Here is a 26,737-nt window from a genome sequence, read left to right as displayed (position 1 = left end):
GGATTATGTGGCCTTAGCAATTCCTATCAAGGTGAGAAAGTACCACAGATAATAAGCTTCAATTGCTTACTGAAACAATTGAAAAACCATGAAGAAAGCAGGTACAATAAGAAAAATAAGTTTTCCATATTAAAAAAGAGCATCTCATAGTATAGTTTTGAAACAGACTAATGCTATGATGGTAGTTAAGACAGAGCGCACCATACTTTCTTGGGGGGAAAAACTGTTCCACAAAACACAATTGTGCTTTTCTTAACCTTGGCATACCTGCTAGAACAGAGATCTGTGAAATTCTAATACCAGTTCAAGTTGCAACAAGTATTGAAGAGAAGGGCAGTAGTTGTACATTTAGTTATATAAGTTCCATGAAATCCTCAATCACTGACTATAACACATCATTCACTAAACCAATCTATTAATTGTCAGTACAGATGGTTTCATATTTCCTGCATTCCACTGAATGTTTAGCCTGCTTTATTTCTTTTACTCTTCCAGGTATGTGGTTATAATATGCCTATAACAAACATAAAGCATTTAAGGATAAAACAGTATGCCTGGTTGTCAGTTTATCTTTAGCAGTAAAACAATATGGAGCAATTAATGGGATATTAGTAACACCTTGCTTAATTTTTTGCTTACATCTTGTTGTACCCACCCAGAATCCACCTGAATCAGAACAAGCTTCAAACATTATAAGATAAATAAATAAAATGTAATTGCAGCAGAAAAAAGATACTTCAATTGTCTGTGAATTATTTCAAGAAACTGTCAAGTAAATAAAATAATGATTTATAGATAATCACCAAAGGAACAGGAAATGGAGCCTGACACACTGAGGAATTTTAATTAAAATCTGAGTAACTAAGCTGGTTAATACTTGTTGAAATCTAGGAAATATATACATTTACAGCTATTCAAAATATTTTAAATTTGAAATGGCTGAAAGCAACAGATATAGCTATCATTTCTTGAATAAAACTTTAAAATTAAACTTAATAGCCATTAATTGTAAAAAAAAAAGTTCTGCTTCATTTTCTGTCACATTATCACCCCAAATTTTATTCAATGGTTGTAACAAAATTCATTTCCCTACATTTAGTGTACTATACAAATTTGGTTGATGCAACTGCTGTTAATAAAGTACTAAAAGGACTTACGCAAATGGAAATTCAAAAGAAAAAGCTCTAAGGAGAAAAAAACAACCCCAAAGCCTCACTCCTAACCTCAGATCTGTTTTATTAGCATAGGCTAACTAGTTCTCAATTCTCTTGAGAACAAAACTTTCTCCCATTCTGCCAACTGCTAGTGCCTCAAACATTTTGTCCTTCCAAGCCTCCTTTGTAAGCAACACTATTTCTCACTATCACTATTCTTTGGAAAAGAGAACTAGAGCAGAATTCTTTTGAAAAAGAGATGAAAACAGAAATTAGACTGAATCAGGCCATCTCTTTAGAGATTAAATGCCTTATGTATATGTGTGCAGGATCCTATAGTGGCCTATTGGGTGAAAAATTACTCCCCCCCCCCACTCAGTTTTTGCAGCTTTAATTGCTCTTTGATTGTCCCTGCAGTTTTCTTGGCAAGATTTCACAAGTGGTTTGCCATTGCCATCTTCCTAGGCTGAGCAAGTGTGACTGGCCCAAAGTCACCCAGCTGGGTCTGTACTGTACGTAAGACAGAATTAGAACTCATGGTCTCCCAGTTTCTAGCCTGGTGCCTTAACCACTACAGAATCTTATTAATTTATTAGTCACCTTTTTTTTACACTTTTCTGTGTATTTTATACATAAAGATGATCATCCCCAAAAGACTGAACGTCTGGTGATTGTTAATATTGCTTTGTATTGTTCTCTACGTTGCTTTTAATAACCCCTGATGCCAAATTTCAACCTTTGAACATCTCTGATCAAATCAAATCAAATCAACCTTTATTATCAAAGTACAGCATGTGTAGAGTGAGATTGGCTGAGCCTCCCTTCGTGCCCCCCCACAACTCACAGAGACAACAAACCCACCATCTTGTTGCACCATGTGAGCTAATTGCACAATGCGCCGGCCCACCAACTCAATCATACATAGAGTTATTTCCCATTCAGGAGCCTGACAGCCCATGGATAGAAACTGTTCTTCAGCCTGTTGGTGCGGCTGGCTATACTTCTATATCTCCTACCTGATGGTAGGAGAGTAAAGAGGTACCGACTAGGGTGTGAGTCATCCCTGATAAATCCATGGTTGGCATGCCTCTTTTGAAAAAGGTGAGTATATAGTTTATTTACAAGTCATGGTAATTAAATTTCTTATAATAGAAATTCAAACACAGAACAGTTGAGATTCGGAGTAAGAAAATTAGCTCCATTACCCAATCTAGTACAATTCTGAAGTTCTTAATGTGAAGGGTAACACTGTGGAACAGCACTATCACTTCTTCAAAGAGATAATAATCGCTGGGTCCATCTTAACTCTCTAATTGCAGACTATCCAATATTATGTCAGAATATTATTATATTCTGTTGGGTTTGACTCCAAGTGATTGTATGTACAAATGTTTGCCATCCAGTTCTGTTTTTTGTGTTTTAACAGCTGGTTGGCACTTTGCACCAGAATCTGGGATATCTCTGACACTGTTGCCATACTTGTAGTTGAACAGCACTCAACATGGAAGTATCATCTATATCAGGGCTTTTCAACCAGTGGTACAGGTACCACCTGTGGTACATTGGTAGCAGGGGAGGGGAATGAGCTGAACCGGTGGCAGCACTGCACAAGCCTGAGCGAGAGATGGCTGGAGCTTCAGGGCTGTCAGGGCTCAGTGGAAGCGCCAGGATCAGCGTTTCTTCGAGGCTGTCAGAGCTCATTGGAAGCTCCAGGATCAGTGCCAGGCTCCAGCTGGAGCTCGGCACTGATCCTGGTGCTTCTGAGCCCAGAAGAAGCACCGATCAGCTGGAATGTTGCAGCATCTCCAGAGTCTTGTGATTTACATTCAGATGCTTGGCAACTGATTCATATTTATGACGGTCACAGTATCCCAGGGTCATGTGAAGTGACCAAAACCTGCTGCAACCACCCAGCAGACGGGGGGAATAAAAACCAAACACACCCCCACCCCCGCTGCCAATCCTCAACAGAAATGCTCACAATAATGAAAACTTCGGACAGGAGGAAGAGCGCCGCCGGGTGGGCAGGCAGGTGTCTTGCTCAGCTGTGGCACTTTTTTCAGTGCCATTGTAACTTCAAACAGTCACTAAGCAAACTGTTGTAAGTCGAGGACTACCTGTACTTCATCACTTTTTTCCTTTTTTTTTGTCATCAAGTTTTTGACACCTTGCTAGGCGACTGGTGGTACTCGGATGCTGCCATATCCTAAAAGTGGTACAATGGATGAAAAGGTTGAAAAGCCCTGATCTATATGAAGCAGCACTATAGGCAAGGACATGGACAGTCTGATTTGATAATCATGGTAGCTTGTAATGCACTCACTCTAAAGGCACAAGTTATAGTGGCCAACGATGGTCACAAATAGTGACAAAACACTAGGTCTCACATGATCTAACATATAGGATTAATAAGATTAAAGTAGTCTTTGATGAGCTATTTTAGGTCATAGCTTTTAGTTACTGATGTGAAAAACTTGTTGATTTCACAACTGGAATGCAAAACTTCTGAATTTTAGTTTGGAAAAAAATGTGGGAACGACATCAAAAATATATACTGGCTCTTAAAGCATCAGTGTTTAAGAATTACCGTATTAAAACCAGGTTAAGAAATAAGAAGAAAGATTCTTAATTTTTCTAGTGAAATATTAATTCAGTACAGATTTGTATTTTTCTTATTTTTTTCTCCTATATTAATGTTAGTGCCAAACCATGCTTTTTATTCCCCTATTCTGTCCACTCATCAAACTTAACTGACCACCATCTCTCATCAACTTGATCTTTCTGGTCAAAGACTGGAATGCAAAATTTGCCCACAAGCCCTGCCTTTCAAGAGAAAACAAAGAAATGAACAACCAGTTAGCTAGGGTCAATTCAAGTTTCAGTCTGCACAAACTTGAACAGATGAGTGAAATCAAGTCAGGGTGTAGCTCAGTCATAAGCTCTTATGTTGTATTTTGTTGTCATGTTGCCAGAATACTCAATTAATGCAAGTGGCTTCTTTAAAAAAAGATATACATGAACTCAAAATATCCTGAGCATCAACTTCCCATCTAATTACAGGGTTTGGTACAATCAAACTGTGAAAAAGCCAACATGTGGTTACATTAAATATGTTTAATGCCACTCATTTTTAGCACGTACATTCTCAAAACTAGACTCTCTTTTGAGGAGGAGAAGCCTGTTAATGAAAGGCACGAACAAAACGGGCCACTAAACATTCTGATAAAGAGTTATAAAAGTTTCTTATATTTTCAGTGGGACAGTTCCATAGTTCTTGGAAAACATTCCTGAGGCATTCCACATTTCTGCTTCACAAATGTCCTAAGTGACAATAGGATTACTTGCCTTCTATGAATCAAGACAAAGAGAGAGCAAGGATGAATATTAAGCACATACGATTTGAGAGGGGAAAAGTGATCTGGAGGTCACACACCATTCAACAACAACTTAAAGGAGCCACATTTCCACCCCCACCCCCCAAAATAGATGCATTTGATTTAAGGAGTCATCAACATTCATAACATTCATCTGAATCCCCTAATTTTATTTGCTTATCAAATTTATATAGCTGCCCAACTCATAAGACGTGACTCTGAGCAGTGTACAACAATAAAGAAAAGCAATCAATATATAAACATGATCAATATTAGAAATATAAAACAATGTTTCATATTATATATTATTTATAAATATAAAAATCATTTAAAATATACAAAAGCCCTACACAATAGAGAGTAAATATAATCACAACAATGGAGCCCTTTAAGAATGTCACCAGTCCCCTGAGACCCCGAGACCAGATGACATAGCCAGGTCTCAAAGGACTTATGGAAACATTAATAGGGATGGAGGTAGCCTCACTTCTGGGGAGAGAATGTTCCATAAGGCACATGTGATGGCACAGATGTCCTACTGTAGGAGATGACTAGGCTGAGCCCGAGGGAAAAGTCAAATGTGCCATCAATCAGGAGTCCCTTTGTACCCACAAGAGATCTAACTCTAGCGCACCTTGAATACCTTAGATTCTAATCTACTTCCAATTTGCTTGGACCGTTAGTAGTTCAGATTCTTGTAGAGAGCTTAAGCTTGCAATAACTCTTTATACTCATTTTAACTTCTTGGACTTTCTGATTTCCCTGGCACTTGACACCTTCCTCTTGGGACTCATCAAGTTTAATCCCTGGCCAATGGGACTTGCAGCATGCCTCCTCTGCCTGATTTAGTGGGATGGACAGATACTGTCAAGGAAAGACAGTGCTTAGGTGTCATGGTCATATGCCATGAAAAGGCTTTAAAGGTTAAAAGCAGCACTTAAATTGTACCTAGAAGCAAACTGGTAACCAATGCTGCTTGTGGAGCAGAGGTGTGACATCTATGCCACTGCATTCTTACAAGTTGATTGCATTACAGTAGTCCATTCTGGAGGTGACTAAGCATGAGTGACAATGAGTTTTAATATTGGCAAGATCAATTATATTGAATTGATTTCTGTTCCAGTTATGAGGTTGGGCTCTCACATGATTGCAGTATACATTTCCCTTAGATACGTAGCCTCTCAAAATGGGGAAATGACTCCAATGCTGCTGTGTGTAGGATATCTCAGGGTTAATTAGTGATCAAGGTTATCTTGATCATCAGGAACTGTACTGGGAAATCAAGAAGGTGATATGGATATAATTACGCTTCCACAGTTCATTTATCACAAGAATTCTGTATATGAAAACAAGATAATCTTATTTTGGTAGTCTAACAATGTTTCTAATAGAAGCTGAATGTTGAAAACTAAAGCATTTTGGAGCCAGCTGTCATTCATGCCTTAAATATACATTAAAGATAGCTAGCTTAAAACCATTAAGATAAGTAAATAAGAAATACAGGCTGGATTTATAAACTGCAAATTAAAAATATGATTTGCTTTATATCAGACATGTCAAACCTGCGACGTCACGTGATGTCACGCAACGTATCGGGAAAGTTTTGCCATTGCTGGCAAAGGGGTGGGTGTGGATTCCGGATGATACCCTTGCTTTATATGGTTTGACATATAGACATAATCATTATGAACCACAGAACCAAAGGTCATGATTTACAATATGTTGTGTGAACTCATACATAACAGTTTGTTTAACAAACCAGAATGCAGTATGGAAGTTAGTATAATGCATGAACTCAACCTAAATACTGATGTGAGACTATTATTATTATTATTATTATTATTAATTATTATTATTATTATTATTATTATTATTATTATTATTATTATTATTTTATTATTTTATTATTATTATTACTATTATGATGATGATGATGTTGGAAGAGACCTTGGAGGTCATCTAGTCCAACCCCCTGCTCAGGAAGGAAACCCTATACCATTTCAGACAAATGGCTATCCAGTCTCTTCTTAAAAACTTCCAATGTTGGAGCATTCACCGCTTCTGGAGGCAGGTTGTTCCACTGGTTAATTGTTCTAACTGTCAGGAAGTTTCTCCTTAGTTCTAGGTTGCTTCTTTCCTTGATTAGTTTCCATCCATTGCTTCTTGTCCTGTCTTCAGGTGCTTTGGAGAATAGCTTGACTCCTTCTTCTTTGTGGCAACCCCTGAGATATTGGAATACTGCTATCATGTCACCCCTAGTCCTTCTCTTCATTAAACTAGACATATCCATTTCCAGCAACCGTTCCTTATATGTTTTAGCCTCCAGTCCCCTAATCATCTTTGTTGCTCTTGTCTGTACTCTTTCTAGAGTCTCAACATCTTTTTTACATTGTGGTGACCAAAACTGGATGTAGTATTCCAAATGTGGCCTTACCAAGGCATTGTAAAGTGGTATTAATACTTCATGTGATCTTGATTCTATCCCTCTGTTAATGCAGCCTAGCACTGTGTTGGCTTTTTTGGCAGCTGCAGAGCTCTGGAGCACCCCACTACACACTTTCCTCCATTTAGATGCAGTTCCATTGAGGACCACATACTGAGTACAGCCTGTCAGCCAGCTACAAATCCATCTGGTAGTGATGCTGTCTAACTCACATTTTTCTATCTTATCAAGTAGTAGGTTGTGATCTACTTTATAAAATGCCTTACTGAAGTCCTAGTAAATTATATCCACCACATTCCTCTGGTCCACTAATTTTGTCACTTGGTCAAAGAATTCAGTAAGATTTGTCTGGCATGATCTGACAAACCCATGTTGGCTTTTAGTAATGACTTTGTTTGCCTCTAGGTGTTCGCTGATTCATTGTTTGATTATCTTTTGGTCAGGCTGATAGGTCTGTGGTTTCCTGGATCTAGTTTTTTCCCCTTTTTTGAAGATAGGAACTACATCAGCTCACTTCCAGTCTTCTGGTAGTTCCCCAGTGCTCCAGGATCTTTGAAAAATATAGTTCAGTGTTTCTGAGATCACATCTGCCAGTTCCTTGAGAACCTTGGGATATAATCCATCTGGTCCTGGCGATTTGAACTTGTTTAGGCTGGACAGGTGCTCACTTACCATTTTCTTGCCTATCTTAACTTTGTGTTTCTAATCTGTTTTTTATGGTACTGTTTTTGATAGGTTGGACTGTTTTTTCCCTTTGTGTAAAGACAGATGCAAAAAATGAGTTAAATAGTTCTGCTTTCTCCCTGTTGCTTATCACTTTCTTGCCACTTTCCCCCACCAATGGACCAACCATTTCCTTAATTTTTTTCTTGTTTTTTACATGTTGAAAGAAGCTTTTTTTGTTATTTTTGATTTTGGTCGCAAGCCTTAGTTCATTTTGAGCCTTAGCTTTCCTCACTTCATCTTTGCAGGCTCGGGCTATTTGCTGATATTCTGCCTTAGTTATGTGCCAGTCTTTCCACTTTTTATACTTGTCCTTCTTATCTTTCAATTTATCAGAGAATTCTTTATGTAGCCATGCTGGTTTCTTTTGAGAGCTGTTATTTTTCTTCTTTGTTGGTATTGTGTTAACTGGGCTATTATCTCACTTTTCAAAATTTCCCAAGCTTCTTGAGTTGTTTTCCCCTTGAGGATTCTCATCCATGGAATCCTTCCCAAGCTCTAAGTTTATTGAAATTAGCTCTCTTAAAGTCCAAGACTCTAGTTTGACTGTCTTCTATTGCTTGGGCTTCCCTAATGTTGAATTCCAATATTGCATGATCACTTCCCCCCAAGGTTCCTGTGGCTTCAACACCTTCTATCATTTCATCTCTGTTAGTGAGGATTAGATCCAATATGGCTAATCCCCTAGTTCCCTTCTCTACTTTTTGGGAGACAAAGTTGTCTGTTAGGTTTGTCAGCAATTTGTTTGATCTTCCACTTGGTGCAGAGTTTGTCTCTCAGTTGATGTCAGGGTAATTAAAGTCCCCCATTACTATTGTGATGTGCTTCCTACATACCTTAGTTAGCTGACTAGCAAAAAGTTCATCTATTTCCTCTGTTTGGTTTGGCAGCCTATAGTATACACCTATAGCAATGTCATTTCCCCCCTTTTATATTGACCCAAATGCATTCAAGACAGTTTTCTCATTGTTGTGCTCTATGTCTGTAGAGATGTAGTTATTTCTTGTATAGAGAGCAACTCCACCTCCTCTTTTGTTTGGTCTGTTTCTTTTAAATAATTTAAATCCCTCTAGCTGTGTGTTCCATTTGTGGGTTTCATCCCACCATGTTTTCATAATGGCAACAATATCATATCTGCCCTCATTTACCTGAATTTCTAGTTCACCCTGTTTACTGTTCATACTCTGTGCATTGGTGTATAGACACTTGAGTTCTTCATGACTGACCCTGTGTTTACTTTCTACATAACCTGTGTGGTGCCTGAGTTCCCCTATTTTCTTACTACCTGTTTGGTTAGTGCACTTCGTGTGGCACTCATTATTAAAAGTTTGATTTTGCTTCACAGCAAGGTTGATATTCTTTTCCACACATACATCTATGTTACATGCACTGATAACCTTATAATTTTTAGATTGCTGGGGACAGGAATGTTCTGTATCAATTAACTCACTGTCCTCATTGTTTAGTTTAAATATTCCTCCAGAAAATCTGTGAATTTATTGCCAAGTAACTCAGTTCCTTTCTTGGATGGATGTAAACCATCTCTTTTGTATATTTTTTCATTGGACCAGCTACAGACATCGTGACTAATATAACCAAAGCCTTTCCCCTTTACACCGCTCCTTTAGCCACATTTTTTTTTGGTCATTTTTGACTTTGGTAGCAAAGTCAAAAATTGAATTCTGCTATACACTGGCCTTTTCCATTTTGCTCCTTATACACTGGTAAAATCTCTGAAAAAGTAAGCCTACAGCCTATCCTGCTAAGTTCCTGACCCAAGCTCTGGAAATCATTCTACACAGAGTACATCTTTTTGGGACAGATCTTTAGTGCCAAGATATACAATAGCATCCACATCACAGTCCTTGCTGGCATTCTTGACTATTTTAAAAATACACTTCTTGTCCCTACTGGCAGTGGCACCTGCAAGACACCTGTCCTCTTTTGAAACCTCTGTGTCCTTTCCTAAATTTACATCCCTTATAATTGAATCACCAACCAGAAGGTGGCTTCTCTTTTTGGATGCCTTGCTCTTTTTGCATGACTGATGTGTGATGTCTGATTCGCATTTCTCCCTGTCAAAAACAAGTTTTCATCTTGGACCACTATCCCCTGCTTATTTGAGTTGTTATCACAGATACCTTTACCTGTCTCCTTAATGTCCCTATTAAGGTCAGAAAGAGCACTGTATCTGTTGTGCAGGGACACAGCAAAAGCTTTGTGTTTATGGTTCACAGCTCTCACCCTGTCAGATCCCACGGTTGTCCACACTGCCCTTCTCCTGCAGGATCTTTGTAGTAGAGGGGGCTGATAGCGCGGAGGCTCAATAGGGTAGAAGGGCTGAACTGGACACCTAATTTCTGCCTGAAGAGCACAGATTACAGACCCTAGATAAATAATCTGTCCTTGTAGACTATTGATTCATTTAAAGATAGGACAGTTTCCAAGTTTGAAAAGAGTACTGCGAAAGACAGCTGCAAAACAAGTGTTGCACTGAACTAAGCCAGACATTCTGAGATGAAAGGAATCTCAGATGCACTTGCCCTGAATGTACCAGCACTGTTTTTCGATTTTTAGTTATATGATTGATGCGCCATTAGGCGCACGGGCCACTACTTTCCTCCTCCACCCTCCTCCTTCTTAACTCACAGATTCTTCTGTCACTGAGACTATCAAGAGAAGCTAATACAATAATTTTAATTATAGAAATAATTGTACTTGCTTTAGATGATCAGTAATTTAAGCAAGCAGCTTGCAAGGATATATAGCTTAGATGCAAATTCACACTTCAATCAAACTTGCAAGTAGCTAAGATGAGCAACAAAGCCACATATCCAAAATTCCTGTGGTGCTTGTTATTGCACATTATCCATAAGTGTGGTATGTCAGCTTGTGGTTTCTACTTCACATCCAATACAAAGTAAATAAAAACATAGCAATCTGAAGAACATAGAATTTATGGCTGAAATAAAATATTCATTAAATTTCGGAACAATCAGTGCAGTTAAGACTGACTAGGGGATAGTTAGGGAGGAAAAGAATGCTAATATTTATAATGTTAAACCTCTTCAAAAAAACTCGTTTGTCTCCTCCTTTAAGAGATGCACGTGGAAAGATTACAGGAAAAAAATCTTGAAATTTGTCCAGACTCAGTGTTCTAGTTTCACACCCATCTTTCAGATTGTTTAAAATGTAAAATGAATAGAACTTAAACTATTTCCACCCACCCATCTTTTGAATGGCTGGGGGCAAATAAACTCGCAGTGACCCTGGGTAGATAGAGGGAAGGGTATTGCCACATATTTATGTCTAAAGTACAGCTGAAATCTTAGGTATGCTAAAAAAGGAAATAAGCAGCTTGGCTTTACTTCCTCAAGAAGGAAACAGATTGAAGAAACAAGGCTAGTGTTATTGCACTGACAAATCAAAATGGGAATGCTGAATCCAATAAGGCAATGCATTCCACCAAATTTTATTGACTTAGGTGCTCTTGATCACATTTCCCTCTAGTGGACAAATCTGATATGCAATAGATAGATTGCACAGATTAGTCCTGGGATGATCCAAAATATTTAGGAATGCACATGATTATTTTTAAAATGCATACACTAAAATAATAACAATAAGACAGTATTATTCCACAATTAAATACCAGGTGATTATAATATGTACCTGAATTACTATTAATATATATATATTTATTTATTAATTTATTTATATCCTGCCTTTATTGTTTTTTACAAATAACTCAAGGCAGCGAACATACCCAACACATCTTCTTCCTCCTATTCTTCCCACAACAACACTGTTGGACTGAGAGAACATTACTGGTCCAGAGTTATCCAGCTGGCTTTTATGGCTAAGGAAGCTCTTGAAATCATGGCCTCCTGCTTTCTAGCCTAGTGCCTTAATCCAGTGAACGCCCCCCCAACCTTTTGGGCACCAAGTATTGGTTCCATGGAGAGAGGCTTTTCCACAGACTGGAGGGGGCTTGATTTTGGGTGCTGCCTGCATCCCATGGATGGCGCTTTGCTTGTTTGCATAGACCAGATTCTGCCATGCCGCACACCGGTGCTGATTCACAAATTGGGGGTTGGGGACCCCTGTCTTAACCACTAGACCAAACTGGCTCTTTTAACCACTTTTTAAAAAACCACTTTTATAGAATAATGAGCACATGCATAGAGATTGGTGCACAAATTTTTTACCTGAAGCGAAAGAAGATTATAGGAATTCTCAGTCATAAAAAAAATGTACAACTGATGGTTTCCAGACAAAATTTACACACAGCACTCATCAACAGAGGCACTAAATACACATCAGTATCTTGTAATGTTACACAACACTCAAAGAAATCCATGCTCTACCTTGTTCCACTGACCTTGCTGATGTCTTATCTTCTAATTTCTAATCAGCTTTTAACCGATGACTAAGTTCAATGACATTTGCCCATTGGCAGAATTCATCCTCTTTCTGACATGCATCACAAAATGAATGAGAAAATATAAGTTCTAGGGCTAGGCTGTACAGAAATTTGCACCTGCAACTCCTTAAACCAGAATTCCCAGGTTCTTAAAAAACAAAACAAAACAAAAACAACAAACCTATCTTAAACAATCATGGCAAGTCTATAGCATTTTTCTGAAAAATCTAACTTGACAGATAAGTGAAAACAATAGGAAGCAGACTACTAAATGACATCACATCTTGAGACTGAATTAAGAAAGTAAACATTTATAATTTTCAATTTTTAGTTCTCCCCACCAAGAAATAGTATGGAGCATTATACCATCTGAGACCAGATTGACAGGATAGACAAAATTGGGGGGGGGGGAATTGAACCCATTTTATCAGTTGAGCAGAGAAATGAGGAAACTGGTTTCTTCTTCTCTCTAGTAGACAAAAACTCTGATAATTTTAACAAAACTATTATCCACATTGTTTAAAAAAAATCAAAAATCATTTGAATAGTGCTTGGATTTTCTCTTTATCCTTCAGTTTTTCATGATAATGCTTCAAAATATATCCTCATACAAGAAAACTGCTTAGAAAACACAGTCCAAATGAGCATTCTTGATCTTCAGGAGAAACTACTAGCCTTCATAAAGCTTATTTGCAAATATTAGAACACTAAGTGTAAGAAATAGTTAGCTGTTTGCTAAAATCTGTGCAGGGAGACTTACAATTGGTCCATGAAGATGCACCATCTCCATAATCATGTGATCGTGAGCTAGCTGCTTGTGACCAGTAAACCACAATCATGTGACTGCCATTTGCAACCTTCCCTGATAATTTTCCATGAGCAAAGTCAATGGGGAAGTCAGCAGGAAAGGATGAAAGTCATTCCTGCTTTTAATCCCAAGGATCCCCACTACAGACTATGAGTTTCCAGTGACCTCACACTTGGCAGCATTCCCAACTCACCTGCACACTCTAGCATGTGCTTACCTTTAGCAAACTCCCTGCCAGTGACCCTTGCCACCTACCTTCATTCCTTAGCAGCTTCCCATGTGTCTTGCTGGCTTGCCCACGCTTTCTAACAACCACCTGTGGATCCCACTGGCCTGCATGCACCCACTAGTGCGCACCTGCAGTATTTTCACCTTCCCCCCATAATACCTGCATACCCCAGCACTCCATGTCTGGGACTCTAACCTCTTCCCACTTAATGACTGGCACAATACTGTGATGATGGCAACTGGGACTGTCATTGCTAAACAATGTGGTCAAGTGACATCCCACTCTACAAGTTCATTGCTTAACGACGGCAATCTCAAACCCACCTGCACTCATAACCCAAGGACTATCACTATCCATATAAATGCATCCTCTATAACAGGGGTCTCCAACTCCTGGTCCGTGGACCGGCACCGGTCCGCAGCATGTCAGGAAGCAGGCCGCACAAACAAGCAAAACTCCATCCTCAGAATGCAGGCAGTATTCAAAACCACACTCCCTCTGGTCCACAGAAAAACCTTTCTCCATGGCACCGATCCCTAGTGCCCAAAAGGTTGGGGACCTCTGCTTTATAATCTAAGAGGAATGGATATAGTTGTCCTCTCCTGAGATTGGTGAATTAAAGGACTATGATTTTAAGTTTTTTTCTATGAAGAAATGATTCACCATGGAAGACAAGCCTTTGTGGTGAAAAAAACCAAACAAACCCCATTATGTATATATTTAAAAGGAACTTAAATACTGAAAATAATACATTCACATCCTGGTATTTTCCCAATTCTTTTCTCACAACTTGTCAACTTTTCCCCATGATGAATAACTGATCGACCATCTCTTTTCTTTTGGCTAAGCTATGACTACACATACACGTTAATATTTTGTTGTAAAAATGCATGACTTTGCTTTCATTAAAGAACCTAACTTCATCAAACTAAAACATCAAACAAGGACCTCAGATCTATAAGGCAATATAAGGGCAACAGTAGAGAAGGCACACAAGCTGCTGCTAGAGGGATTGTATATTCATCCTTAACTTTTTCACGTTGTAAGGACTGTAGGATGGATTGGTGCTGATCCCCTAATGTAGCCAAAATGCGCTTGAACTTTTCAGAACAGTTTTGGTAGCTTTAAGAAGAGATGAGAAGAGCATCAGAACGATATCAGGGCATAAAGCCTTGACAATCTTTTTGAATATATTCTTCATTATGAAAAAAAAACAAAGTAATATGTTGCCAGGTTGCGAACAGCACTAGGTGCAGCACTTGGGCAAACTGCAGTTTTCTTGGCCATAGTATATTGTTGTCTTCCTAGTCAAGTCTATAGAGCCTTGGTGGAGCAGTGGGCTAATGCCTCCTTAAGTAACACCAGCTGCCTGCAATTACTGCAGGTTCGTGTCCCACCAGGCTCAAGGTTGATGACTCAGCCTTCCATCCTTCTGAGGTAGGTAAAATGAGGACCCAGATTGTCAGGGGCAATAAGCTGACTTTGTAATAATGCCGCTGGGGGGGGGGAAAGCCCTAATAAGCAGGCATATACATAGAATGAAGGCTATTGCTAAGCACATTGATTTGTGCTTTAGATTGTAAGCTGCCCTGAGTCCTCGGAGAAGGGCAGGATATAAATGGGATTAAAAATATATATATTTCCTGATAACTTCCCATTAAACTAGGTTAACTAGGCCTGATCCTCTCAGTTTTTAAGCCCAGACAACATTAGTGAGATGCTGCCACCTGCTGAGACATTATAAAAGGCAGATTCAAAAATTTACAAATGAATTAATACCCTTATTTTGGCCATTATTAAAAAACAAAAATTCAAAAGGAGAACAGTAATATCCAAAAGTGGCATTTTCATTACTGAAATCTGGGGGTAATTTTTGACACTGTGAACTGGGTTCTAGGGAGAGTTTAAAATCGTAAGTAATCTGTCTATAGATTCTAGGAATTTGATATTATTTGGATATGGTATCCACCCTTATATTTTACAGGTAGTTCAACCCATGATTATACTTAGCTTTTCATTGAATGGCTTGCCTCAGTGTGAGGATGAATAGCCTGACAATTAACTATAAGTGGAAAGGAATTGTAAAATAAAGAGTGAGCCATGCATTCCATGTTGTTCTGCAACTATTGTATGAACTACCAAGAAAGGTGAACCTTTCTTGTATTGTAGTGACAAAATGTAATAGAAGGGAAACACCCTTCTCTGCCAACACCTTGTACTTCTAGGTAAGGAGATCACGTTTGTATGTATGCATCCCAGTCTACATTCACATGCAATTAATTGTGATAGCTGAATTTGTCTCAGTCCTAAAGAGAAGACTGAGCTACAGAAACATCTTTATAACCTCTGCCTAGGCTGACTGATTTGTGTTGATCTTCAGTATCCATAAAAAGACAACTTCCCAGGCTGAGTTAATTGATTTCAGGACAAGCACCTAAGCCTCTTACATTTTTCATAGACAGGCAAGGTCACAGATATTTTCAGATAATGACAAGCCAAGAAAAAAGAAATATTTCTAACCTCAAGATACCCTATACAAGGCTGTCTGCCAGAATTTGGCTTAGATAGACCTGAAAGTGAAATCTCTATGTTTCCCACGACCCAACACAGATGGGGGAGGTATAACAATTTTCCTTGGGCACTGGATTTGCTGTGGCCGTAACAAATATTTTGGCACTCTCTCCTATCTAATTGCCAGTAAAAATATAAAAGATTTACCATTTAGAAAATGGCAGTGGAACACAAATCAATTAAACAAAGGGCATTCATGCTGTAAACATATTATATTCTGAAAACTAAGACACAGCAAAGGGTTGTCCTGAGCAGTTTCCAAAGCAGTACTTCCTCCTCACTTTTTTAATTGTCATGTCAAAGTGGTAAATACCACATTCAAAAAAAAAAACCAATGTTAATTAGCCTGAAAAAATAGTTGGGTAATTTTTGTTTTTCCCATTAAAGTAACATAAAATGCTTCTGCAAATTCTCCTAGGCTAGGGTGTAGCTTCTTCTATGCTTTTGATTTATTGTGGTTCTTGCTTCATTCACTTTTCTCACGAGATTTCTAACAAGTGATAACCACACATTTTCCCAGCTTAGAAAATGAGATGGAGATCAGACAAGGAATATTAGCTTCATTAATAGAAGGGGGTTGTTACCACTTTTCTTTCTTTCAAATAATCAAGTAATTGCCACATTATTAATGCTATTTTTTGAACAAAGAGATCTACATGTTGTGTTGCAGATATTTTTTTAATTGTGTACATTATGAATCATTTCCAGAAGGAATATCGTAAATTTGGAACCAAACGGAGACAAATAGTTGGCATGTCTTTGGGGAAGATGTGTTTATTTACTGAATAAATAAAACTTGTTCTGCATTTGAACAAGGTCCACCTAATTCTGTATCATGTTATCAATACAGTCCTTGCTTTCTCACCCCTGATTTCTTCCGCATTTTTTTTTAAAGGTGAGGATCAGGTGGTTTTCTTTTCATTATTTTGAAATGTATAACCACACTGCTGAATGTTGATTGTGTAAAGCTGGGAACTACTGAAGGCTACAAAAATAAAAACACAGGTGACAGTCCTTTGTCCCCCAAATGGTGTAGGGCTGCTCACCACTAAATATTTTTGGTAGTCATACTTTTAAATAGAAGAACTCTATGCATCTTTCCAGGAAGGACCATTTCTTCTGCTACTTCTCTTCAAGCATGACCTATGAAATATTTTGCAAATGCATTTGCTGCAAAAACAAAAACAACAAAAAACCCACAGCTTATACACACCTAAGATGTTTCCTTGAATAATTTCATTGAAAAGACAAGTACTACGCAAACTAATTCCACCACAGTAAGAAATATCCCCTTCCCCTTCATGGATTACTGCCTTGTCGTAGCGAAGGGGCTTGCGTAATTCAATGAAGCTATGAGCTATGCCGTGCAGGGCCACCCAAGACGGACAGGTCATAGCTGAGAGTTCTGACAAAACGTGATCCACTGGAGAAGGAAATGGCAACCCACTCCAGTATCTTTGCCATGAAAACCCTATGGACAGTACCAAAAGCCAAAACGATATGACGCTGGAAGATGAGCCCCTCAGGTCGGAAGGCGTCCAATATGCTACTGGGGAAGAGCAGAGGGCTAGTACTAGTAGCGCCAGAAAGAATGAAGCGACTGGCCAAAGCCGAAAGGACGCTCAGCTGTGGATATGTCTGGTGGTGAAAGGAAAGTCCGATGCTGTAAAGATTTTTTCTCCATAGGAACCTGGAATGTAAGATCCATGAATCAAGGAAAGCTGGACGTGGTCAAACAAGAGATGACAAGACTGAACATCGACATCTTAGGTATCAGCGAACTAAAATGGACAGGAATGGGTGAATTTAATTCAGATGACCATCAGGTATACTACTGCGGGCAAGAATCCCTCAGAAGAAATGGAGTAGCCTTCATAGTCAATAAAAGAGTAGGAAAATCAATACTGGGATACAATCCTCAAAATGACAGAATGATCTCAGTTCGAATCCAAGGCAAACCATTCAATATCACAGTAGTCCAAGTCTATGCCCCAACCACCAGTGCTGAAGAGGATGAAATTGACCGGTTCTATGAAGCCCTACAGCACCTTATAGAAGTAACACCAAAAAATGATGTCCTTATCATCATGGGGGATTGGAATGCTAAAGTAGGAAGCCAAAAGATAACTGGAATAACAGGCAAGTTTGGCCTTGGAGTACAAAATGAAGCAGGGCACAGGCTGATAGAATTTTGTGAAGAGAATACGATGGTCATAGCAAACACTCTTTTCCAACAACCCAAGAGACGGCTCTACACATGGACATCACCAGACGGTCAACACAGAAATCAGATTGACTATATGCTCTGCAGCCAAAGATGGAGAAGCTCTATACAGTCGGTAAAAACAAGACCAGGAGCTGACTGTGGCTCAGACCATGAGCTTCTCCTTGCAAAGTTTAGGCTTAAACTGAAGAAAGTAGGGAAAAGCACTAGGCCACTCAGGTATGAATTAAATCATATCCCTGTTGAATATACAGTAGAGGTGACAAATAGATTTAAGGAATTAGATCTGATAGACAGAGTGCCTGAAGAACTATGGACAGAGGTTCGCGACATTGTACAACAGGTAGCAACCAAAACCATCCCAAAGAAAAAGAAATGCAAGAAAGCAAAATGGCTGTCTGAGGAAGCTTTGCAAATAGCTGAGGAAAGGAGGGAAGCGAAAGGCAAGGGAGAAAAACATAGATATGCCCAATTGAATGCAGAATTCCAGAGAATAGCTAGAAGAGATAAGAATGCCTTCTTAAATGAACAGTGCAAAGAAATAGAAGAAAACAATAGAATAGGGAGGACCAGAGATCTTTTCAAGAAAATTGGAGAGATGAAGGGAACGTTTCATGCAAAAATGGGCATGATAAAGGACCAAAATGGCAGGGACCTAACAGAGGCAGAAGAGATTAAGAAGAGGTGGCAAAATTACACAGAAGAACTATACAAGAATGAGCTTAACGTCCCAGATAATCACAATGAGGTGGTCACTGACCTCGAGCCAGACATCCTAGAATGTGAGGTGAAGTGGGCCTTAGAAAAGCTGAGCAACAACAAAGCTAGTGGAGGTGACAGTATTCCAGCTGAGCTATTCAAAATCTTAAAAGACAGTGCAGTAAAAGTGCTACACTCAATTTGCCAGCAAATTTGGAAAACTCAACAGTGGCCACAGGATTGGAAAAGATCAGTTTACATTCCAATTCCAAAGAAAGGCAGTGCCAAAGAATGTTCAAACTATCGCACCATTGCACTCATTTCTCATGCTAGTAAAGTCATGCTTAAAATCCTACAAGCTAGACTTCAGCAGTATGTGGATCGAGAACTACCAGAAGTACAGGCAGGATTTCGAAGAGGCAGAGGAACTAGAGATCAAATTGCCAACATACGCTGGATCATGGAGAAAGCTAGGGAGTTCCAGAAAAACATCTACTTCTGCTTCATTGACTATGCTAAAGCCTTTGATTGTGTGGATCATAACAAACTGTGGCAAGTTCTTAAAGAGATGGGAGTACCAGACCATCTTATTTGTGTCTTGAGAAACCTATATGCGGGTCAAGAAGCAGCAGTGAGAACTGGACACGGAACCACTGATTGGTTCAAAATTGGGAAAGGAGTCCGGCAAGGCTGTATACTGTCGCCCTGCCTATTTAACTTATATGCAGAGCACATCATGAGAAAGGCAGGGCTAGATGAATCAAAAGTTGGAATTAAGATTGCCGGAAGAAATATCAACAACCTAAGATACGCAGATGATACCACTCTAATGGCAGAAAGTGAAGAAGAACTAAAGAGCCTCTTGTTGCGGGTGAAGAAGGAGAGTGCAAAACTTGGGTTGAAACTTAACATTAAGAAAACCAAGATCATGGCATCTGGCCCTCTCAATTCTTGGCAAATAGATGGGGAAGAAATGGAGGTAGTGACAGATTTTGTTTTCCTGGGCTCCAAGATCACTGCAGATGGGGACTGTAGCCAAGAAATTAAAAGACGCTTGCTCCTGGGGAGGAAAGCCATGGCAAATCTAGACAGCACACTAAAAAGCAGAGACATCACCCTGTCAACAAAAGTGCGTATAGTCAAGGCTATGGTCTTCCCAGTTGCAATGTATGGCAGTGAAAGTTGGACCATAAGAAAGGCTGAGCGCCAAAGAATTGAGGCCTTTGAACTCTGGTGCTGGAGAAGACTCCTGCGAGTCCCTTGGACTGCAAGGCGATCAAACCGGTCAGTCCTAGAGGAGATCAATCCTGACTGCTCTTTAGAAGGCCAGATCCTGAAGCTAAAACTCAAATACTTTGGCCACCTAATGAGAAGGAAGGACTCACTGGAGAAGAGCCTAATGCTGGGAAAGATCGAGGGCAATAGAAGAAGGGGACGACAGAGAATGAGGTGGCTGGATGGAGTCACTGAAGCAGTAGGCGTGAGCTTAAATGGACTCCAGAAGATGGTAGAAGACAGGAAGGCCTGGAGGAATGTTGTCCATAGGGTCGCGATGGGTCGGACACGACTTCGCAGCTAACAACAACAACAAGAAATATGGCTTCCTCATTTTGTCTTGTTCTAAATTATGGACATCTGGAAGGCATGAATCATAAAAGTGATGTTACAAAACCATCTGTTTGTAACTGTGTAGACACTAGTCCAGTATGATTAGGTGATTGCATTGTTTAGTATGTTAACTCCCTTTCCCTGGAGGCAAAACAGTTTATGTCCCACATTACATTTTGAAAGCTCAGCCAAAGCTGTCTTTATAATGGTGGTAGTGGAATGCTAACTTCCTTTGGGCAAGCATTAATATTAGCCCATAGTCTACACCAGAAGTCCTCAACCTTGGCAACTTTAAGACTTGTGGACTTCAACTCCCAGCTTTGCTGGCTGAGGAATTCTGGGAGTTGAAGTCCACAAGTCTTAAAGTTGCCAAGGTTGAGGACCCCTACTCTACACAATCCAAAATCAACTGTGCAGAATTTAGTTTCTCTGTTCCACTACAAAACCTCTTTTCCAATGTTTCTAAGCAGACTATGACATTTGCTTAATTCTCAGGCTCCAACAACCTCACATTCAGGGATTCATCTGGCAGTCAGAAAAGACGTGCCAGAATAAAGAATCTGTGCCTTTCTGAGGTAACTTATAAATCCAGCCAGAGAAACAGAATGAATGGCAATGAGTTTTCTATTTCCTAGACCTGCTTTCCCAGCCTGCTAGATATGTGAACTTCAACTCCCAGAAAGCTCCAAAACTGAGATAAATCCTTTAGTTTGACCCCTGGGAAATTTATGAGAATTTTATATACTAATACAGGGGTGTCAAACTGCCGGCCCACGGACCAGATGCCTCATACCAAAACCGTGCCCACCTCATTGCTGGCAATGGAGAAAAAGTCACGATACGTTGCAACACATCATGTGACATTACAAGTTTGACACTAATACTTAACATCTCAATCACTTTTCTATATGGGAAGTCCTTAACTTACTACTAGTAGCTGTTTGAAGTTACAGTGGACTTCCCCAGGGGTACTTATAACCTGGTTCTGAAGTTCTGATGCCTCTTCTACCATGGTCATGACAACACATGTTGGACATTCAGCAACAGACCCATATTTCTGGCTGTTTCATCATCCCATGGTCACGTTACCGTATTTTATGATGGTTTTGCCAAAAACTGGGCATTTATCTCTGGATTTTAGCAAAACTGGCCCATAGAGAACAATGGGTTCACTTGATGACCATGGCATTCACTTTATAATTATGGTGGTCACTTTATGGCCATGGCATTTGCTTAACAACCACTGCAAAAAATAGGTCATAAAATTGGGTGGGTCATGTGAATTACCTCCTTTACAATTGTCATGACTTATGACCATGATGTTAGTAAGTTAAGGATTACCTGTATGCATGGGATAACTGATGAAAGCTATGCCTTCTATTGTATCCAGAATAACATTTCCATATGTCCGGTGGTTGACCAGCAAAATCTGGACCAAGATGGGCATCAGCCTCATCTAATAGGACTGTTCTAATGTTCAAATATATCAGGCTTTGGATGTTACTTCTATCTAGCACAATGCTTATAGTTCGTACTAAATAACTGTGTGGTACTAGCTGGAATTCAGTTATTAAAGAACAGATTTAGTTGTAAATACTATTTATATAAATATTGATATAAATATAAATACAGCTGGCTGACTGGCTGTACTCAGGGTGTGGTCCTCAATGGAACTGCATCTACATGGATGGAAGTGTATAGTGGGGTGCCCCAAGGCTCTGTTCTGGGCCCAGTGCTTTTCAACATCTTCATCAGTGATTTGGATGAGGGGAGATGGGGAACTCATCAAATTTGCAGATGATACCAAGTTGGCAGGAATAGCCAACACTCCAGAAGATAGGCTTAAGATACAGAAGGATCTTGATAGACTTGAACATTGGGAGCTATCTAACAAAATGAAATTCAATGGTGAAAAAAGTAAGGTTCTACATTTAGGCAAGAAAAAACAAATACACAGGTACAGTATAGGTGCTACCTTGCTCAGCAGTAGTAACTGTGAGAGAGATCTCGAAGTTCTAGTGGACAATCACTTCAATATGAGCCAGCAGTGTGCTGCAGCTGCCAAAAAAGCCAACACAGTGCTAGGCTCCATTAACAGAGGGATAGAATCAAGATCATGTGAATTGTTAATACCGCTTTATAATGCCGTGGTAAGGCCACATTTGGAATACTACATCCAGTTTTGGTCACTACCACTATGTAAAAACGATGTTAAGACTCTAGAAAGAGTACAGAGAAGAGCAACAAAGATGATTAGGGGACTGGAGGCTAAAACATATAAAGAATGGTTGCTGGAATTGAGTATGTCTAGTTTAATGAAGAGAAGGACTAGGGGTGACATGATAGCAGTGTTCCGATATCTCAGGGGCTGCCACAAAGAAGAGGGAGTCAAGCTATTCTCCAAAGCGTCTGAAGGCAGGACAAGAAGCAACGGATGGAAACTAGTCAAGGAGAGAAGCAACCTAGAACTAAGGAGAAACTTCCTGACAGTTAGAACAACTAACCAGTGGAACAACCTGCCTCCAGAGGTGGTGAATGCTCCAACACTGAAAGTTTTTAAGAAGAGACTGGCCAGCCATTTGTCTGAAATGGTATAGGGTTTCCTGCCTGAGCAGGGGGTTGGACTAGATGACCTCCAAGGTCTCTTCCAATTCTATTATTATTGTTGTTGCTGATGCTGTTTGTTTTTGTTATTTATCAGTCTGTCCTGAGGACAATTCAGCCATTGTAAATGTCAGAATCAACTTTGTCTTCTTGATTATTTTAATTTTTACTTGTAACTTAAAGATAGAATTTCCCCTTCTGCCCTACAATCAGTGGCGTAGCGTGGGGGGTGCAGGGGGGGCTGGCCGCACCGGGCGCAACATCTGGGGGGGGCGCGGTCGACGGCGCCGGGATCCGGCAGGGCGGAGGCACCGGAGCCCCAGCCAGGAAGGGCCTGACGCCCCACGGCGCGCCACACACACACACAAACACACAACCACACAGCGTGACTCCTCCTTCGGGCCGCTCCGCCTTCGCTCCGGCGCTGGACGGAAGCCTTCTCTCCCTCCTCCCCCCCGCAAAGGAGAAGGCGGCTCCTGAGCGTGCACAGAGCGCGGCCCTCCTGCAAGCCCGGGGCTCCGCTGCGGAGGCTCTCCCAAGGCGCTCCCGGGGTTGCCAAGGGCGGGGGGGGGCGCGGCGGGGCTTGAAAGAGGGTGGATTTCCCGCGGGGGGAGGATCGCTGCAGCGTCTCTCCGGGGGTCCCTGCTCTGGAACGAAAGCTGCGTTGGCAGGTTGCCGATCCAACCGTGCATGCAGACTTTGGGGGCGAGAGGACATGGTCGGGTGCGTGTGCGTGTGTGTGTGTGTTTGTGGGCGCGCCCGTGCTGTCTCTGTTCTGCAAAAGGCACTTTTTAAAAAAAATAAAAATAAAAATAAATCCTGTCCTGCTGGAATGCAGAAAAGCAGCCCTCACCCCCCCCCCATTAAAAGCTTGAACTCTTCTTCTGCCTTCAATCTCAGTTTCTGGAGCGCGAACCGGATTAAAAGACAAGGATGCGTTCGATTGGCTCAAGAGTGTGTGAATTTGACTGGACCCGGTGCGGGGAAAACGAGCGCTCAGATGCCGCCTTCCCCAAATTGGCCATAAACTGGGATTCGTTTCATGTCATTCAACCGGGGCTTCATGAACGTCACAGAAACACACATTAACTGTGTCAAAACATTTCTCTCTCCAAACTCCCAAGCTACAGACTTTCCCTTTTATTTAAAGGGGGTTTGTTTTTTTTTTTTTTTAAAAAAAACTGTTTTATTTAATAAACAGCAGTTTATTTAAAGACCACATTCACACAGCACCCTAATGGCAAACCAAACGTATCATTGGGGTGACATGACAGCAAAGAATGGTGTGTGTGTGTGTGTGAACTTATACATCCAAAGCACCAGAAGGCAGGACAAGAAACAATAGATGGAAACTAATCAAGGAGAGAAACATCCTGGAATTAAGGAGAAACTTCCTGACAGTGAGGACAATTAATTAACCAGTGGAACAGCTTGCCACCAGAAATCGTGGCTGCTCCATCACTGGAAGTTTTTAAGAGGAGACTACTCAAATTGTATAGGGTCTCCTGCTTGAGCAGGGGGTTGGACTAGAAGACCTCCAAGGTCCCTTCCAACTCTCTTATTGTTATGGATGTGGATAAAGGTACAAAGAGAAGGAATGATAGTACCTCACTCGGAAACTCAGTTAAAGTTCCCAACTTTCTCCCTTCTGTCTGCTCCTAAGTCTTCGGCACCCAGCCTGGTCTGCTGACTTTGAATGACTGAAACTTTTGCTGGCAGGATGCTAAACCAACAGGTAAAGCTCAATTCCCTTACGTCAGACTGACTGGCAGTCAGGTAACAACTGCAGCTGCCGCACCTGCGGCTGCTTGCTGCTGCTGCTCCTCCTCCTCCTCCTGCTGTATTGACTCTCTGCGGCCACTCGGTTCCCCCTGCAGGAGGCGATCGGGACCGCCCCCCCGACACACGTCGCCAGCAGCGAGAGTTTCCAGCCAGGCCGGCGAATCTTTGGGGTGAGGTGCCAAAGAGAAGGAGGCGGCTTGGCTTGGATAAGCAGCGTCTGGGCAGAAAATAGGTCGGGCGCCGCAGCAAGTATGAATTCCTGGGGTTCAGCCTAAGCAGGCAAAGCTGCAGGGTGGGTTGGTTGGCTTTTCCGGCTTTGGAATAACCTTGTGAAGCTGAGGCATTGTAAGTTGGAAGTCATTGTTTGTCGCCTAACATGTTGGGTCAACCCCACGCCACATGCTAAGCCATAAACCGTGGTTGGTATCCAGGGTTTAGGACAAGATGGAGAAAACTAGCCAATTGTGGGATCATAAATCTTGATGAAGCCCATCATCGCTCCATGTGATGTATGCACTCAATCTACAAACGTAGTCCAAGCCTATTCACATCTGTTGTAAGGTCATTCTCTCGTGGGGTTTATCCTGACATCCACTAAGGGTGGAACAAACATGCCCCATTAACCATTTTCAACGCCATGTCCTCTCTTTGTCTCATCCTAAATCACAGCTGAGGCACCTTAAAGTTGCCTTGTTTCAGTTTTAAACTAGCATTTTCCCTCTTCTCCAGAGACCCTTTTTTGCCTTGAACCTAACTCAGGGGTAGGCAACCTTGGCTCTTTTATGACTCATGGACTTCAACTCCCAGAATTCCTGAGCTAGTGGAAGAGACTCGAGTGCTAAAATCCACAGGTTAGGGGGCGCAAATTACTTGCCTTGCCCCGGGTGCTGACAACCCACGCTACGCCACTGCCTACAATAACTGTTAAATGGAAGGAAACTTAGGGTTCAATTTAAGATGCAGATTTACTAAGGAAATTGCTCACCACTAGATGGAGCTATAAACAAATAAATTTCTATAAAAATTAGAAAAAAGATAGACAAGACCATCCAGGTATATGAAAGATAGCCAACAATAAAATACAATTCATTCATTCCTATAGTGACAATGTCTTACATGCTTCCATTATATTATTTTGTACAAAACTGATGTGCGTGTGACAACTTTACTAGCAAGTGCAAAAAATAATAGAATGAGAGGCAAAGTATCTGTACTTCTGGAAAAAAATGGTCCATCTTTTATTGGGACTTTAATATTTTTGGTAGTTCATACCATGTATAACAGGATTTGGTTTTCTTCAGCTTATCCATGTTCAAACAAATCATTAATTTGTCCTATTCCCATGCATCTTTTTGTGTATTTCTAATACTGCTGATACATACTGTACATACATACAATTTGGAAAGCAAACACGCTCTAGATGCCATAGTTTGTAGAAAACAAAATACTTTTTAAAAATATATCCAGACACTAGACAACAGACGAAGCAATTCTTTGTTATCTATCATGTCCTCATGTGAATAGTTTTATTCATGAGTTAAAATTTCTGCTGTAACTTGGATTCTAGGTCTTCCAACACCTAACATCTGCAAACACAATGTCTATGGAGATTCTCTGTCTTCCAGGTCATAGTTATCCCAAAGATGCTTTTTCATGAGGCAACTGGACTTAAACCCCAGTAAGTACTTGTATGTATACAGACAGAATAGGCTGAATCAGGCTGCATGCTTATTTGTGTAGGGCTGATCTCAGAGAACTAAGAACGACAATAGGAAAGAACTAAGTCCTATTAGAACTACCATGCTGCAGTTTGCCCATGCTGCTAATTGGAAGACAATATATACAGGAATGGTGTGTGATAATTTGCTATGGCATTTCTCCCTGTGGAACAGACAAAAGTTTGAGAATTTAGGCAGCTCAACATAACATCATTCAATTAACCAATTTACAGATCTTGGGCAAAGGCTACAGAAGCCTAAGTTCTTGATACATTTTCTTTTATTAAACTCCATTCAGAGGCTCACAACTAAGCAAAATTTTCAACGAATTAGATAACAATTTCACAGAAATGGAAAAGGAAGGCAATTTAAACTAA

At 40.4% G+C, this 26,737-nt stretch overlaps 1 protein-coding gene across 1 annotated transcript in view; it reads right to left on the bottom strand.

The window, feature by feature from the left end:
• The window catches only part of NAV2 (neuron navigator 2), a 197,750-nt gene that overhangs the window by 131,742 nt on the left and 39,271 nt on the right, over positions 1 to 26,737 (bottom strand). The window lies entirely within an intron of this gene.

The sequence above is a fragment of the Vipera berus genome, assembly GCF_964194415.1.
Source record: "Vipera berus genome assembly, chromosome: 1".
NCBI classification, from domain to species: domain Eukaryota; kingdom Metazoa; phylum Chordata; class Lepidosauria; order Squamata; family Viperidae; genus Vipera; species Vipera berus.
The sequence above is the reverse complement of the archived record's forward strand: the minus strand, read 5'-3'. Positions and strand labels throughout refer to the sequence as shown.